Source organism: Mastomys coucha, unplaced genomic scaffold (genome assembly GCF_008632895.1).
Source record: "Mastomys coucha isolate ucsf_1 unplaced genomic scaffold, UCSF_Mcou_1 pScaffold15, whole genome shotgun sequence".
NCBI lineage: Eukaryota > Metazoa > Chordata > Mammalia > Rodentia > Muridae > Mastomys > Mastomys coucha.
In genome coordinates, this window is record NW_022196897.1 from 41,800,451 (window position 1) to 41,817,715 (window position 17,265).

A 17,265-nucleotide genomic window follows, 5' to 3' on the forward strand; every position below is an offset into this window, starting at 1 on the left:
AAAAAAAAAAAAAAAAAAAAGAAAAAGTGTACTCTCCATTTGTTAGACATTATGGGAGTGTGAAATTACAGAGGGAATATTTATATGAGAACTGCTATTATTTTGAGAAACTAATACTTTCTAATATAATGTCTTGTTATTTTGTTTTGACTATCTCTACATATTTTTGCTGAACTGTTAATTTGTAGGTACTAAATATCTAGTCACAGAATTTCCTACTGTATTTATTTATGTATTTGACTATCATGTCTTAAAAGTACTAGAATTGAAACAGTGGTAGCAGCCTTACATTTGAGCATATTCTAAACATGTAAATAATTGTGTGTTGAGATAATAAAGTTTTTCATTTTACTAATCCCTACAGAAATGCTCAGTTACAAGCTGTACATTTCTTATGTCAGAACATACTTAATCCCATATATGGAACATCTTACAATTTGCCTTAGTCATGGAAATGTGTCTAAATCTAAAATGCAATTGGAGCAGATAACTAATGAAACAGCTGTTTTCACATATTGACTGGGATGTTTGTGCGGATAAAATCAAGTTCAAGCTGAGCAATTGCTCTAAGCTTCTTGATTTCTACCCTGTATGCTGGCTCATAGGTCTACCACAATCTCATGGACCTCTCTATTAAGTTTTCAACAAAACAAAATGCATTTTGGTGTATTATCATTAGTCTTCATAAACAATTATAGCAGCTAATAAATATTTTCTTTTGTTAATGAAAGGAATTAGATAAAGCTGATGGGATCTGGTAGTAGCCTCATTTTGCTTATTGGAGAATTAGCTATTTTCCTCAAGGCCACAAACATAAACTAATGCTCATCAGGGTTATCTTGATAATCTCCCATCCCTTTAATATTCTGTTTCCTTCCCTTGTTAAAATATTAAAAACTTCCAAATGTCTATTTGATTATGACATATTGTGAAGTCTGACAAGTTGTAGTTTATAGAAGCATTGATTTGACTAGCAAATGGTAATGTAAGCTTTTGTGTGAAGTAAGTAATAAGAAAACTAGAGTTAATATATAGTTCTAATATTTTTTATATTTCTACCAAACATATAAAACACAGAATAATTTTGTAGCTTATTTTAATACCAAATATTACAACCACTGATTTGGTGAAATTACAACTTACCAAAGAGATACTATACTTATCTTCTATTTACATTCTATAAATTGTTATTGCATCCTAAAGAGCTGTAAGTTATAGAGGAGAAAAAAATAATATTGAGTCTATGAGCTGATCATTCAAGCCTTGTTAATGAAAGTAAAATGATATCTCCCATGATTTACTGCAATAATATGATTATATTCTACTGGTGTATTTAATGATAAGCATTGCAGAATGCAAAATTTTTACTTTCTAAAAATGTGTTGGATCATTTCTTATATGGGAATTATCATATTTAATTACTCTAGCTCAAATAAATATGACCCAGCATTTGCATTTTCTAAAATCATTCCTTTCCTTCTGGAACTATTATAGAATATTGTAATCCAAGAAACTTAAATCCAAGAAAGTTAGAGGAATAAGCTTGCATACATCTATAGAAGATAAAAAAAGACCATAGATTTTATATTCTTCCATATTTTCACATTATTTGCATATAAAGTGATCTATGATCAGTTTCAAATTTGAGAAATTGGCTTATATACTTATACATCTAATATGGAGTATTTTCATATATTTTAAAGCTGTTTTTGTGACTTAATTAAAATGTAGATGTCTAAATTTTTTACATTATATAGTTTGAAATGTAAAACAGCTCATTTTAATTATAACTTATTTTATAATTTTATTTTTACTAATCTAAACTCAGTGCTGGTTCATATATACAAATAAACACTATTGCATCTTCATTTGGAACCAAATGAGTATTACATATAAATTAATATGAATAATATGACATCTTTCACAGCATGCAAGTATTTTCTCTTATTTTGTAGTTAACTTTTTAGTTTTCTTTTAATGTTGTTGAGCACAAAGTCTTTTGTCTACCTTTGATTCCTTTGTCCTTGATAGAATTCATTCATGTCTTAGTAATTTTTGTACCCTTTGCTGCAGTAGTATTATAAAACAATATTTACCTCTAATGGCATGACTATCAGAAACAGGGATAGATATTTAACTTTTTCAATCTCACTCATCTCCCTCTCCTTTTGTACCTGCTATCCATCCTTTCAATCTCCCCCATAACAGAGAAAAAAATCTTGTGGAAGCTGTAGTGTGTCACTGTGTGTTCCATGTTATATTCTTTTATCCAAACTTCTTTTCTTGCAAATGTTCATTGCAATGACTAGATGATCTGGTACAAGACTTCTGGCTTCTGCTACTCTATCAATACTGGAACCTCACTGAGATTCCTCTCAGATATCCTGTTGTTTCTCTGTGTCATGGAGATTCTGTCATTTTTAGATAAGTAGAATCTGCCCCTTCATGTACTCTAGCAGTTCGCCCTTGGGGTAGATGTTGGGGTAGGACAACTTAAATCTGGGCTGGTTAGACCACTGGCTCTCCTGCTCTACTACTCTGGGTAGTGGCTCACCCCACAAACTCAATAACCACGTCCAACTCTGCCCTTCTGCCTATGCCAGGTGCATGGCTTGCTTTCCCTGGTGTTGCTGCCTGTGAAGGACATGGCCAGTTCTCCCACCATAGGTGGCAATGGACAAGGGATAAACAAGGGAGGGGAAGAAGAAATCTCTCCCTTATCCATGGCATTGAACTGTGACAAGAATCAGGGCAGGCTTCCCTCTGCTCACACTCTTAGGGCCTGTTCACTTGCAACCCTCATGGCCAGGACCAGCTCTACTGTGCTGTCCAGCTGAGGTGGGGGACCACTCTACAGAGTGCTGCAGCTGTTGAGAATCAATGGCCAAATCTATAGGTGGTAAAGTGTGTGAATGTGGGGAGGTGGCATCTCTCCCTCCGCCATGTCACCACACAGCAATCAAAGAGTAGGGCTAGCTCTCTCACACTTATACCCCCAGGCTGGCTAGCTTGTGCCTCTGCCACTAGGTCAGCTCCACTGTGCTGCCTAGGCAAGGTACGGGGCCTACTCTCACAAGTAATGCCAGTGACAGTAGGGCCAGTTCTCTTGTTTTCATGCCCCCAGGGCCAGCTCTCCCAGGATGCCCAGGTGACATGTGGGTGGGACTGGTTCTTCATACCCCTCAGGCATTAACATATCCCCAAGAAGTAGCCCAGACCATGGACATCCACCTGGTCGTTGTTGGTAACAGATCCTCTGATGCTACAAGGTCATGGACTCACCTGAGAACTCTGGTAGCAGGCCAGAACTGCACTATGGTCTCAGGTGGCATCACTGGCTACCCACATTTTGCTATTCGTCACTATCCTTGAGTCTCCAGTTCTTCTGTCTTCATTGTACCCACATCCTTCTGTTTCTCTTTCTCTTCCAGTTCTCTACCACTTACTTGCTCATCTTAGTAGTGCCCAGGGTTATTGAGTGTCTGAGGTCATCTCAGAAGTGGTTTCAAAAGTGCAATGCCCTGCTTAAGCGCCAGGCTGAAGTCATCTTGGGGATGGTCAGTTCTCCTGTTTTCATGCCCCCAGGGACAGCTCTCCCCTAGGATTGCACTGTGCCCAACTGGTGCTCATCTCAGGCTAGCTCCCTGTCCCAGCACCATGGCATAAGTCTGGTGGTCATCTCAGTTTCACTCCTTGCTTGGGTCCACCCAAATGCAAGTGGCACCAAATGAGGGTCATCTGTCTAAGACTCACTCCTGCCTGATGTCTGCAGTCAAAAAGTGGCAGGTGAGGGGAGGGGGTGTTTTCTCTGACTTGTGCCATGCCCTGGGAACCTTTCAATGACTCTTCAGGGAATGTTAAGCTACTATTCATTCATATATTCACAGATTAGAACATTGAACTTAGACATAGCCCCTTTCTCTGCCACCTATGGAAGCACATGACACACAGCAGCCACATCTGCAACGTCTGCCCTAGAGGCAGGGTAAAGAATATTTTCATACACTTTTCTTTCCAAAAATGTGTCCCTTATTGCAGAGAGTGAATCTTTACACAGTAATAAGGGAAAAACACTATTATCTGGTAATGGCTTTGTGATAACCAGCATTTTATACAGTACTTATGGCTCATACTCTTAAAATACTAAATCACTGAAAGATTTCATTCAATTCTTGATGTATTATTTATTTTGCAATGCTGGAGGGTGAATTAGGACCCCATAAACACTAAGGAATACTCTGCCTCCAAATGCTATCTGAAGACAAAATGTGAATTTGCTTTTTGTAAAAAATATTTCTTATTATGTATATTTATATTTCTGCTATATATATATGTGTGTGTGTGATTATGCTACAATAACATCACTTTACCCTTTTTAATTGCTGTAGCATACAGGTTTCATTACCATAGTTTTAATGATATGAACTTTATGTTAACCAGGCTGACCATCACTTTTTGTTATGTAAAAATTTACATTGAAATAAGCCTGTGAAATTCTTTGTGACCAAAGCTGATTAGTCCAGAATAAATCCTTTAAAAGGAGCTGCTTACATTAAAATAAAATGACAAAAATAGTTATTACTAATTATTTTCATAGAAATTATAAATTTAGTTATATCTGACAGACAAGAAAGTTTGGTTAATATCCTTCGTGTTGTGTGATATTATCAACAAAATTTATATTTGCTTATTAATAAATATTAATTTTAAAATCTAACTTCTAAGTTTTTCACTGTTACTCACTGTTATTCTATTTTATTGATTAAAATCAAATAACTTTCTTTATTATTAGCTACATTATCAGTGCTCTTCTAGACTTCATGAATTGGTAGTAATCATTTGTGAATGAGACCTTACAAAATCCCAGAGGCCTTTTGTGTTTTTGTTTTGTTTTGTTTTGTTTTGTTTTGTTTTCAAGACAGGGTTTCTCTGTATAGCCCTGGCTGCCCTAGAACTCACTCTGTAGACCAGACTGGCCTTGAACTCAGAAATCCACCTGCCTCTGCCTCCCAAGTGCTGGGGTTAAAGGCAAGCGCCACCACCACCTGACCCTTTTGTGTTTTTGTATTAGTGGCTCACATTTAAAACAACATACTTAAATGGTAAAAATCCAGCACAAAATAATTTATAAATAACTCTGTTTATAGATCAAATAGTCATTAGGCTAAGAGGCACTTGAGACTTAGATGGAGAGGGACGTGCAGGAGGGGAGCCTGACATTCAGTGAAAATGTTCTTTCTCTGAAATTGGCAATTTACAAGTGACAGTTATAAGTCTGGAACCCAGGCAGGGCCTCAGGTATTCTTTCAGTTCTCTAGACCGCACTCAGCACGCATAACCCAGCTGCTGTAATAAGAGTCTGAGCTTTCAGTTTCTATGGCTGAAGGGCCACACCTTATAAGCTTAGATGAGTACACATCTAAGCTAGCTCCAAATGCCCCATGCCTTAAATTATCTACTGAATGTGAGCAGACTCTTTGTTTTTATGTCATTGTCCCTCCAGTTAATAGCAAACAATAAATATGAATTAGTAGTGGTGGCTTGATCCAATAGTAACAGCAAACCCCCACCCACTTGGCACGAGTCAGCAGATGAAGGTAGAATTAGCTGGAATACGGAAAGAAGTTTTTTGGTGTAAAGACCAGCAAAGAACAGTAAAGATATGAGACCAGCAAACCAGTAAAGAGTAGTAAAGAAGCAAAGGATTGCATGGAGTATCGATGTAAGAGCATTATAATCACCTTTGTTGGGTTCCATTTATATTCTTTCTAATCATCTTATGCCTTGTCAAGTGTCTGTTTTCAGAAAAACATATGATGTTGTCTCACAAGACAAATTCCAAAAAAAAAAAAAAATCACACGGCACAACTGAACTGTTTTTTTTCCTTGCTTTTGTATTTTTTTTATTTAAAGTTACTTATTTTATAAAATTGAGGATTTTATTTATTTACATTTCAAGTGTTATCCCTTTTCCTAATTTTCCCCCAGAAACTACCTATACCATCCTCCCTCCTCTTTCTTCTGCTTCTATGAGGATGTAGCCCTACCTGCCCACCCACTCCCGCCTTCCTGCCCTTGCATTCCCCTAAACTGGGGAATCAAGCCTTTACAGGACCAAGGGCCTCTGTTCACATTGATGCCCAACAAGGTCATCCTCTGCTACATATGCAGCCATAAGTCCCTCCACATACACTCTTTGCTTGGTGATTTAGTCCCGCATAGCTCTTGGCAGGAGAGCCCTGGTTGGTTGATACTTTCGTTCTTCCTATGGGGTTGCAAACCACTTCAGTTCCTTCATTCCTTTCTGTAACTCCTCCATTCGGGACCCCATGATCAGTTCAATGGTTGGCTGCCAGCAACTGCCTCTGTATATGTCAGGCTCCTGTCAGAATGTTCTTCTTGGCATCCACAATAGTGTTTGGATTTGGTGACTGTATATGGGACTGATAACCAGGTGGGGATGTCTCTGGGTGGCCTTTCCTTCAGTCTCTGCTCTACACTTTGTTTCCATATTTGTTCCCATGAATATTTTGTTATTCCTTCTAAGAAGTACCAAAGCACCCATACTTTGGTTTTCCTTCTTCTTTAGCTTCATATGGTCTGTGAATTGATTCTTTTGTATTCTGAACTTTTGGGCTAGTATCTACTTGTCAGTGAGTACATACCATGTGTGTTCTTTTGTGATTGGGTTACCTCACTCAGGATATTTTCTAGTTCCATCCATTTGCCTAAGAATTTCATGAATTCATTGTTTTTGATAGCTGAATAGTACTCCACTGTGTAAATGTACCAAATTTTCTATATTCATTCCTCTGTTGAAGGACATCTGGGGTTCTTTCCTACTTCTGGCTTTTATAAAGAAGGCTGCTATAAATATAGTAGAACATGTGTCCTTGTTATATGTTTGAGCATCTTTTGGGTATATGCATGGGAGTGGTATAGCTGGGTCCTCAGGTAATACTATATCCAATTTTCTGAGGAACCATCAGAGTGATTTCCAGAATGATTGTACCAGCTTGCAATCCCGCCAACAATGGGGGAATGGTCCTTGACAGCATCTGCTGCCACCTGAGTTTTTGATCTTTGCCATTCTGACTGGTGTGAGGTGGAATCTCAGGGTTGTTTTGATTTGCATTTCCATGCTGACTAAGGATGTTGAACATTTCTTTAGGTGCTTCTCAGTCATTTGAGCTTCCTCAATTGAGAATTCTTTGTTTTACTCTGTAACCCATTTTAATAGGGTTATTTGGTCCTCTGGACTGTAACACCTTGAGTTCTTTGAATATACTGGATATTAGCCCTCTTTCAAATGTAGGATTGTTAAAGATCTTTTTACAATCTGTTGGTTGCCGTTTTGTCCTATTGACAGTGTCCTTTGCCTTACAGAAGCTTTGCAATTTCAGTAGGTTCCATTTGTCAATTCTTAATCTTACAGCACAAGCTTTTGGTTTTCTTTTCAGGAATTTTTCCCCTGTGCCCATATGTTTGCAACTCTTCCCACTTTTTTCTCTATAAGTTTCAGTGTATCTGGTTTTATGTGGATGTACTTGATCCACTTGGACTTGAGCTTTGTCTAAGGAGATAAGAATGGATCGATTTGCATTCTTCTACACGCTGACCTCCAAATGAACCAGCACCATTTGTTGAAAATGCTGTCTTTTTTCCACTGGATGGTTTTAGATCCTTTGCCAAAGATCAAGTGACCACAGGTGTTTGGGTTCATTTCTGGGTCTTCAATTCAATTCCATTCATCTTCTGGTCTGTCTCTGTACCAATACCATGCAGTTTTTATCACTATTGCTCTGTAGTACAGTTTGATGTCAGAGATGCTGATTCCCTCAGAAGTTCTTTTATTGTTAAGATTAGTTTTCACTCTCCTTGGCTTTTTGTTATTCCAAATAAATTTGCAAATTGTTCTTTCTAACTTTATGAAGAATTGAGTTGGAATTTTGATGGGGATTACATTGAATGTGTAAATTGCTTTTGGCAAGATGGCCATTTTAATATATTAATTCTGACAATTCATAAGAATGGGAGATCTTTCCATCTTCTGCTGTCTTCTTTGATTTCTTTCTTCAGAGACTTGAAGTTCTTGTCATAAAGACCGTTCACTTGGTTAGAGTCACACCAAGGTATTTTATATTATTTATGAATAGTGTGAATGGTGTGGTTTTCTCTAATTGCTTTCTCAGCCTGTTTATCCTTTGTGTAGAGGAAGGCCACTGATTTGCTTGAGTTAATTTTATATCCAGCCAATTTGCTGAAGTTGTTTATCAGGTTTAGGAGCTCTCTTGTTGAATTTTTGGGTTCACTTAATAATACTATCATATCTTCTGCAAATAGTGATATTTTGACTTCTTCCTTTCCAATTTATATTCCTTTGATCTCCTTTTGTTGTCTTATTGCTCTGGCTAGGACTTTGAGTACTATATTGAATAGGTAGTAAGAGCGTGGGCAGCCTTGTCTAGTCCTGGATTATAGTGGGATGGCTTCAAGTTTCGCTTCACTTAGTTTGCTGTTGGCTACTGGTTTGCTATATATTGTTTTTATTATAGTCAAGGTATGGGCCTTAAATTCCTGATCTTTTCCTGAATTGTTAAAGAATCCAGAAATTTCCATTTCAGTTCCATTTTTTTTTTTTTGTAATTGTTTAGACAGGGTCTCATCCTGTAATGTTGGCTGGCCTATAACTCACTTTGTAGCCCAAGTTTGTCTGTAACATGTGCCAGTCTTCTCCTCAATCTCCGAGTGTTGGTGTTATAAGCATGAGCTACCATGCCTGCTTGACTTTGAATTAGTAACAAAGAAGTTTATATTGTAGAGGCTAACCTATTTAAACAGACCCTCAAATACATGGTGAGAACTTTTCTAAAAAACTGTTCTCCTTGAGGCTTTGATGTAGTAAGGTGTAATTCTGTAAGATGATTCTTTGGTAAGGATCTCTTAGTGACTTCAACCTTTAGAACAGCTCCTTTCATGAAGAAAACAAGGTCTTTGTTCTTATAATTTAAGTAGGCAGATGAGGAACTCATGTGAGCTTTCAAATAATGCTAAATTCCAATAAGAAAAATGCCCCTACCTGAGGATCCATCCCATATATAATCACCAAACCCAGACAATATTGTGGATGCCAACAAGTGCTTGCTGATAGGAGTTTAACACAGCTGTCTCCTGAGAGACTCTGCCAGTGCCTGACAAATAAAGAAGTGGATGCTCACAGCCATCCATTAGACTGAGTACAGGGTCCCCAATGAAGGAGCTAGAGAAAGGACCCAAGGAGCTGAAGGGTTTGCAGCCCCATAGGAGGAACAACAATATGAACTAACCAGTACTCCAAGAGCTCCCTGGTTTCAGGAGCCTGTGTTGTAGGGAAATGTGTGACAGATGCTTGTTCACATCAAAGCAGACTAAGAAGCAGATAGAGTGTAATAAGTATGAGGCAAAAATAATACACAGCCAAAGATCTATTTTTAGTAACCTAACTCCTCCGGTTAAGCTTCAATGTCTGGAGGTATCCAAACCTCTCAAAACAGGGCCACCAGCTAGAGCCTAAATGTTTAAACACACAAATCTGGGAAGGATATTTCATATTCAGAGCATAACATTGTTTCATAAACTATGTATATCTCTAAAACCATCAGTTGTGTGTTTGGACAGCTTGGTAGATTTACATTTTAAATTGATTATGTGACAGCTGAAGATGAATTGCTTGGGTATAAAATTTGAAGAAGCTACTTAAAGTGGGGAATTTACTGAAATAGTCTGTGTCAGAACTGTGAGCTAATATTACCATATTAGTATTGGACAGAAATTAAGTTATGGCTATATTGAGCAGATAATTTATGGCACTTGATACCTAGTTGGCAGACAGAAATTGGAGGAAAAAGATAATCTCAGATTCCTTTCTGTTTTCTGGCTTATTGATATTTATTGAGTTGTAGAATAAAATAGTAGAGCCAGTTTTACTAGAAACTTATGTAGATATTTGGCCTGAGTTACATGTTGGATATTGAGATAGAAATAGCCAGTAGTTAGGTAATGAACTGGTCATTTTTGAATGCCATAAAAAATAACATAGACTAGATGGCTGTAAATAGAAAAATTTATGGTCTTGTAAGTATAGATATTGATTTAGTAATTTGTGAACTGTTATCTCCAGAACTCTCTTTCAAATTATGAATGCTTCCATTATTGTTGTCTCATACACACACACACACACACACACACACACACACACACACACACTTGCATACTCACTCCTAAATATATAAATGCAACCTGTTCGGGTTGTATATATGTTTTCAGAGCTGATTCATTGGTAGCAGATAATCATTTGCTGTGCTCTTCCATGAAAGACTATTTTTTCCACTCTCAACGTTAGTTGCTTATATTTTTTTTGTGTAGTACTGAGCCTCTTGGGCTTTCCCCATTTGTGTGAATATTGTTGTTGTCCTTGTTCAGGCAATCATGATTAAGCAGTCATGTTGAGGACTGGATCTCACAACAAACACCCTGACCTTATGGCTCTTAACATTCTTTCTGTTTTCTCTTCTGTACTGATCGCTAAGCCATTTGCACAGGAGTTGTGTTCAAGATGTATGCTTTGTGACTGGTCTCTACAAGTCTGCATTTTGACTGATTGTTGTAGTAATTTCCAACCCCAACAAGTCCATATAAAAAAACCACATAATATACTTATAATTTTAAGGTATGTTCCTAGATTGGGCAGATCTAGCACTGTGCTAATTTATTCCCCAACTATAAGACTGTTTGCTACTTACAGTTTCTCCTGACCATGGAGTTCAGATCCATCATGTGGCTTCTTCCTACTCTTCTTCCATCCTCTCTTCTCTTCTGGTTCTCCTCTCCTCCCTGCCCCCACTCTTTTTTCTTATTAGATATTTTCTTTATTTATATTTCAAATGATATCCCCTTTTCGGGTTTCCCCTCTGAAAAAAAACCCTTATTCCCTCCTCCTCTCCCTGCTCACCAACCTACCTTCTCCCACTTCCTGGCCCTGGCATTCCCCTATACTGGGGCATAGAGCTTTCACAGGACCAAGGGCCTCTCCTCCCACTGATGACTGACTAGGCCATCCTCTGCAACACATGTAGCTAGAGCCATGAGTCTCACCATGTGTACTCTTTGGTTGGTGTTTTAGTCCCTGGGAGCTCTGAGGATACTGTTTAGTTCATATTGTGGTTCCTCCCATGAGGCTGCAAACCTCTTCAGCACCTTGGGTCCTTTCTCTAGCTCCTTCACTGGGGATCCTGTGCTCAGTCCAATGGATGACTGTGAGCCTCTACTTCTGTATTAGTCAGGCACTGGCAGAGCCTCTCAGGAGATTATATCAGGTTCCTGTCAGCCAGCACTTGCTGGCATTCACAATAGTGTCTGGGTTTGGTGATTTTATATGAGAAGGATTCCCAGGTGGGGCAGTCTCTGGATTGTCCTTCCTTCAGTCTCTACTCCATACTTTGTCTCTGTAACTCCTTCCATGGGTATTTTTATCCCCTTCTAAGAAAGAATGAAGTATCCACATTTTGGTCTTTTTTCTTCTTGAGTTTCTTGTGGTTTGTGGATTGTATCTTGGGTATTCCGAACTTCTGGGCTAATATCCACTTATCAGTGAGTGCATACCATGTGTGTTCTTTAAAGACCTCCTGCTCCACCTTTACTCTCCATTGCCCAATCACAGGCTTTAGCCTTTTTTGACAAATTCAAATTGCGAGTATGTTTACATGAGATCACCTGAGTATCTGATCTTCTGCTTGTTTGTGATACCCCCTGTTGAGGAAGCAGAATTAACATCAGAATTCAAACAGCATCAGGGCAACCTACAGCATTTACCCCTTCTTGTCCAATTAAAAAGGCTCTTTCTCTCAAATATAAATTTAGCATAACCACAATAATTAGACAAATAATAAAATATGATAAGCACTTAACACCTAGTCCATCATATTTGTTAATTTAGATAAAGTCATCTACAATCTATCCTAACTAAATAGTTTACAATTCTGTGCCTGAGTTATGTTCATTTTTTAACTTATATTACCATCTGAAATTCCTCCTTTCAAATCTGAAATGTCTTCTTTAATACTAAAATACTTAAGTTCAATTATGAGACTGTAACTAGAATTCAATTCTGCCAGAGAACTAAAAAGAAATTATTACCTGAATATGTAGGAAGCACAAAAGCATAGGTTTCAAAACGATACGATTTGTAGAGACAGCTGACTGGCTGGACAATCCCTCAATTTCTTAAAATGTTGGAGCATCTGTTTCAGCCTTCTGGCCCACAACTATCAGACAGTCCTTAAGTGAAGCTGGATTTATGATGGACTAGCTTACTCTGTTTTGACAGAGCTTAGCAGTCTATTATTCCACATCTGTTTGTCCTTTTTTGCTGTCCAGTCTCTATATGCTGAGAAAGTTCATGGCTTAATTAAAGTCATAACAGTAACAGTCTGAAAGGCTGGATGGGGAAACTAGGTGTTCTGGGAATATCCTGGAATCAAGTGTTTAGAGGAAAGAGCTTTGATGTAGTTGAGGTAAAATCAACTAAGGAACTTGAATATAAGGTCCCAGAATCTCAGCATCCCAAAGAGTCATTCTTGTAAGGTCTGTCTTTCTCCTCTTTCATTCTGAAATATATAAATCTTACAAGTAACACATAGCTCTATAAAGACATTCACATGGAATGTGCATGGCATATAGATCATTTAAAAGATCAATAAAGAAGACAACTGCCTTTCTTTAGAGGTTAGTTTGATCACATAATCAAACTATAATATAAATTTTCATTCATGCCATCTTAAAAGATGGTATGTAATAATAAGTCATGTGAATTTTTACCCAACAGGAGTTACTGTCTGTATATAGATATTTAAGTTTCAGCTGGTCCAGACATGTCTCTGTGTACATATATCACCATATATGTATTACTTATCTTGTTGATCTTATCAATCTCTTTCTTTTTGTCCTTAGTCAAGCTCTTCAGGGAGGGTCTTCTTTTGTCATGTCTGAATTTTATCAACTTGGAAGGAGCCCGTAGCCTTTCTCTTTCTGTGAAAATAGAGTCATAACCTCTCTCCCAGTGTAACACATTTCCTGTTTTTATTCTGATGTTAGATATCCTTAAAATATTAAAATAAATAGGCTCTTTTTATTTTTTATATGTCTTTTAGCAGCTAAAGTTTTTTGTTGATTAGCATTTAAAAATTGAAGGTCAATAAAGCACTATGTAGTCTATCTTTGGGGGTCTTTGTTGTCCCTTTTTGTCTGTGAAGTATCTTTTTAGAATATGATTAAATTTCTCAACAATTTTTTGTCCTATAGGATTTTGAGATATATTTGTAACATTTGTTGGGCACCAATATTTATACAAATTTCTAACCCCAATAAACCAATATAATGAATCAATAACACATCCATAACACAATCCAGCAATTATGGTTATAAGTATATATCTAAATTAGACAAATCTAAACTATACTAACTTATTTCTCACCTATAAGACCCTTTCTTACTAACAGTTTCCCTTGGCAACACTGTAATGTTCCATTATAGCCTCTTCCTCCACTTCTGTCCTTTCTTCCTTCCCTTCCTGTCTTCCTCTTCTACTTGCCCCCACTCTCAAAGACCTCCCATCCCATCTTTCTTCTCTCTACTGCCCAATCACAGGCTCTAGCTTTTATTGACCAGTTAAAATGGAAAGAATAAAGTGTTCAAATGAGATCATCTAAATACATGATCGACTACTTTTCAGGGACAACCATTCTTAAGAAAACAAAATTAATATCAAAATCCAAACAATATCAATACAACCCACAATAACTGACTGCCGTTTTCCTATAATGTTCTTCCTTGGAGAGCAGTAAGGTCTACATAGAATATGTGGGTATAAGGACAGATGTTTAGAATAGTAAGGGATTATTTTGGTTTAGTATCATGATAGTTGTAGTTTTTCTTCCATCATTCATGGTTTCACTAGACAAAGGATGATTTTGCTATGTTTCTAGTATTGGGTATGATTTATTTCTTGTTGAGAGGCTCTTAAGTCCAATTAGAGAGCTCTTAATTACTACCAAGGTATTTTCACCATAAAACTGCAGTCTGTTGTTTATTTCTATAACCATACGGTGCCTGAAGTTAGGATTTGTTGCTTTTCTTCAACTATCTCCACAGAACGGGCATATTAGAATTATGAGTTCAGTATAGAGACTTGGATTTTGGGGGGCAGATAGTATGGAATGGGGAGTGTTTTTCACTTAGAAGTAGTCAAACATGAACTTGACAGAAAAAATCAAATAAATCAAGGTGGCTAATTTTCATATGGTAAGGTACCACATACTTATAGCTAAAGCTAATAAAATAATCTTAATAAAGGTTATGACAAGAAACCCTTCCCTGTAGGATACTTAGAAATATCATAGCCATGCTTTAGTTTCATTTCTATTGCTCTGTAAAGTACTTTGGCCAAAATCAATTCAGGGGAGGATTATTATATTGCCCCTTTTGGTTTTGGTTTTGGTTTTGCTAGAGAAAGCAATTTGGTTAGCTTCATAAATTCCTTTTCTAATAATATTGCTAATGTTTTTGAAGCCTAATCACTTATAATTTCATTCTTGTTTCTTAACTGATTTTATGTTTTATGATTTTCTTCAGCATTTTCTAGAACACAAAAATCTAGATACATTGTTCTGTCATTTTATTATAGTCCAATGCATGATGTCATGAGAGTTAGAACTATATAGACAAGACTGCACAAAACTGAAAACGAACAAAAAGGAGAGTGGCTGAAACATATCCCCTGTTTTTTGTAAGAAAGGAATGAGAATATATCTTAGTTCTAGAAGTAGACTGTAGGAAGTACCAGAATGGTAAGGATTCAAGCAATTCTAGACTCAGGATCAGATTTCAGATATAGGCTTAATAAGAACAATGTAGAATACATATCAGAAAAATCTTCCAGTAGCCAGACTGACAAACGTCAAATGATAAGCAAGAGCAAGGAGAGAGAAGGAACAAACAGAAGGACCTCTGAAGTACTCGAAGTTCACACTTGAACTTTAGAGTAGAACAGGTACTGGGAAAAACCTTTATCCTTCTATTGCCCACCCAAACACAGGGTTCTAGTATAGGTATTTGAAGCCTGGAAAGTTAGAGAAACTTTAGTAAGAAGAAATTCCAAACTTTGTTCGATTTCTGAGTAGATGAATTCAAACCCCAGTACTAGCCAAAGGACAACAACTCTCATTTTAAAACATAAAACCTATTTACTCAGTCTCTAATGTTCTTCACAAGATATTCAGCTTCAAAGAAAATTTATGAGCTGTAAAAAAATGGCAATAAAAGAAAGTGAAAATATTGCCAAGATAAAAAAAATTCAACCAAGCTAAATATATGACCTACATAACAGAACTATCCAACAGAACATTCAAACTAACTATTATTAAAATTGTTAAAACAAATAGAAAAGTGGGCAATATTCACATACATAGGTGATTGTAGTAGAGAGAAGGAAACCATAAAAACGGATCAAATGGCAAAGCTATCAGGGAAGACCATAGTAGCAGAAGTCAGAGTACCTCTACTTGTATGCTTCATACGGGTGAAGAAAATAAATGTTTGCTCGGATGTAAATTAACAGGACTTAAAGATCAAAGAAGAAATGTAAGCCCAAAACTCATACAAATTACAGCAGAACAAATACTCGTACAATATAAATTGTATTTTTGTGATCCCAGAGAAACTTGTCTTTCACATCTGTGATTTCAATCTGAAATGTGAAACAGCAAACAGAACTAAAGCATTGTTTGGAGATATGAAAGCAGAGAACGGTACCAAGTAAATATAGAAATATTAATGAGAATTTAATGAGAAATCCTCAACAAAAGCCTAAAGCACAGATTAAAATAGCTAAAAAATAAATAAGTACATTCATAATACTCTAAAGGTAAATTCCATTTAATCTGCTACCAGCCAAAGGCAGAAAGAGAAGTTTGGGGATGTCTAGAGAAGATGCAAGTACATGAAGAAGAAATAAATCAAGTCTGAAGAAATGTTATATCTTTAACATAATTAAATAAAACATTCTACTCCCAATTGTATACGTGTAAGGAAAGAACATGACAAAGCAGAAATAAAAGTGACTGATGTTTTTGCTAACCATGAAAAATGTATTAAATTAATAAATTTATTCATAATTGTTTAATGGAGATTTAGTATTATTAGTATTAGTATTAGTATTACTAATATGTATGGGCAGTTCTGCCTGTGTGCATATTTCCCTTGGAGGGAAAGAAATTGTTGAATCCTATGGGACTGGAGCTACAGAGAGTTGTGAGCCCCTATTAGAGTACAGGGACTTGAACACAGGTCCTCAGGAAGACTAGTCAGCATTTATCTACTGAGCTATCTCTCTAGCCATCTCCTTTTGAATTATATTTATTACATTAATGCTTTGCCTTCATGTATGTTTGTCTTTATAAGGGTGCCAAAACCTCTGGAACAGGAGTTACAGAGAGTAAGGAGCTAGTATATCAGTACTGGGAATTGAAGCCAGGTCCTCTGGAAGAGCAGCCAGTACTCTTAACTGCTGAGCTGTCTCTCCAGTCCTCTATGGAGATTTTTAAGGATAGTGGGTATGATACCTGAAAAAAAAAATATATATATAGAAAGAAAGGAATGGTACTAAGACTGAATGCATCAAAGAATCAAAGTAAAAAATAATTTCTTTTTCTATTTGTAATTCAACAAAAATGTTCTAAGCAAAATGTAAGGCCTAGCAATGGTACCTCCCACCAAGCCTGACTACCTGAATTTTACCACCATGATGAACGTCATGGAAAAAAATGCTGATTCTGGCAATTTGTCTTCTGACTTACAATTGCCTACAACATATACATGACTACCTCCCACCCCCCCCCCACACAAAAAGACAAACACCACTCTCAAACTCTCAAAAAGTGTTTAAAAGTTAAAAAGGAAAATATTATAGAAGCAATAGTTGATTACCACATATGTACAACTTTGAAGAAAATACTAAAGTTGGTTGGTGGATGAGGAGTTAGAATATTGTATAGTGTTAACTTGTTTTATATTGCTATAATAAAGGCATCATCTTACAGCAAGTTGGGAAAGAAAGGATTTATTTGCTTCACACTTCCACATTATAGCCCATTTTAGAGAGAGTAAAGTCACTGTAGATTCCATGATAGGAACCTTAAGGCAGGAACTGAAGCAGAAGCCACTGAGGAATGC

The 17,265-nt window shown here is 36.8% G+C and overlaps 1 protein-coding gene and 1 non-coding gene across 5 annotated transcripts in view; one reads left to right on the forward strand and one right to left on the reverse strand.

Annotated features, from left to right (window-relative positions):
* Galnt13 (polypeptide N-acetylgalactosaminyltransferase 13) overlaps positions 1-17,265 on the forward strand; it is a 633,613-nt gene that overhangs the window by 132,415 nt on the left and 483,933 nt on the right. The gene's annotated exons all lie outside the window — the stretch shown is intronic.
* LOC116092783 lies at positions 3,854-3,985 on the reverse strand. Its single transcript, XR_004119490.1, has one exon. It is a non-coding gene; the product is annotated as a small nucleolar RNA SNORA17 (small nucleolar RNA).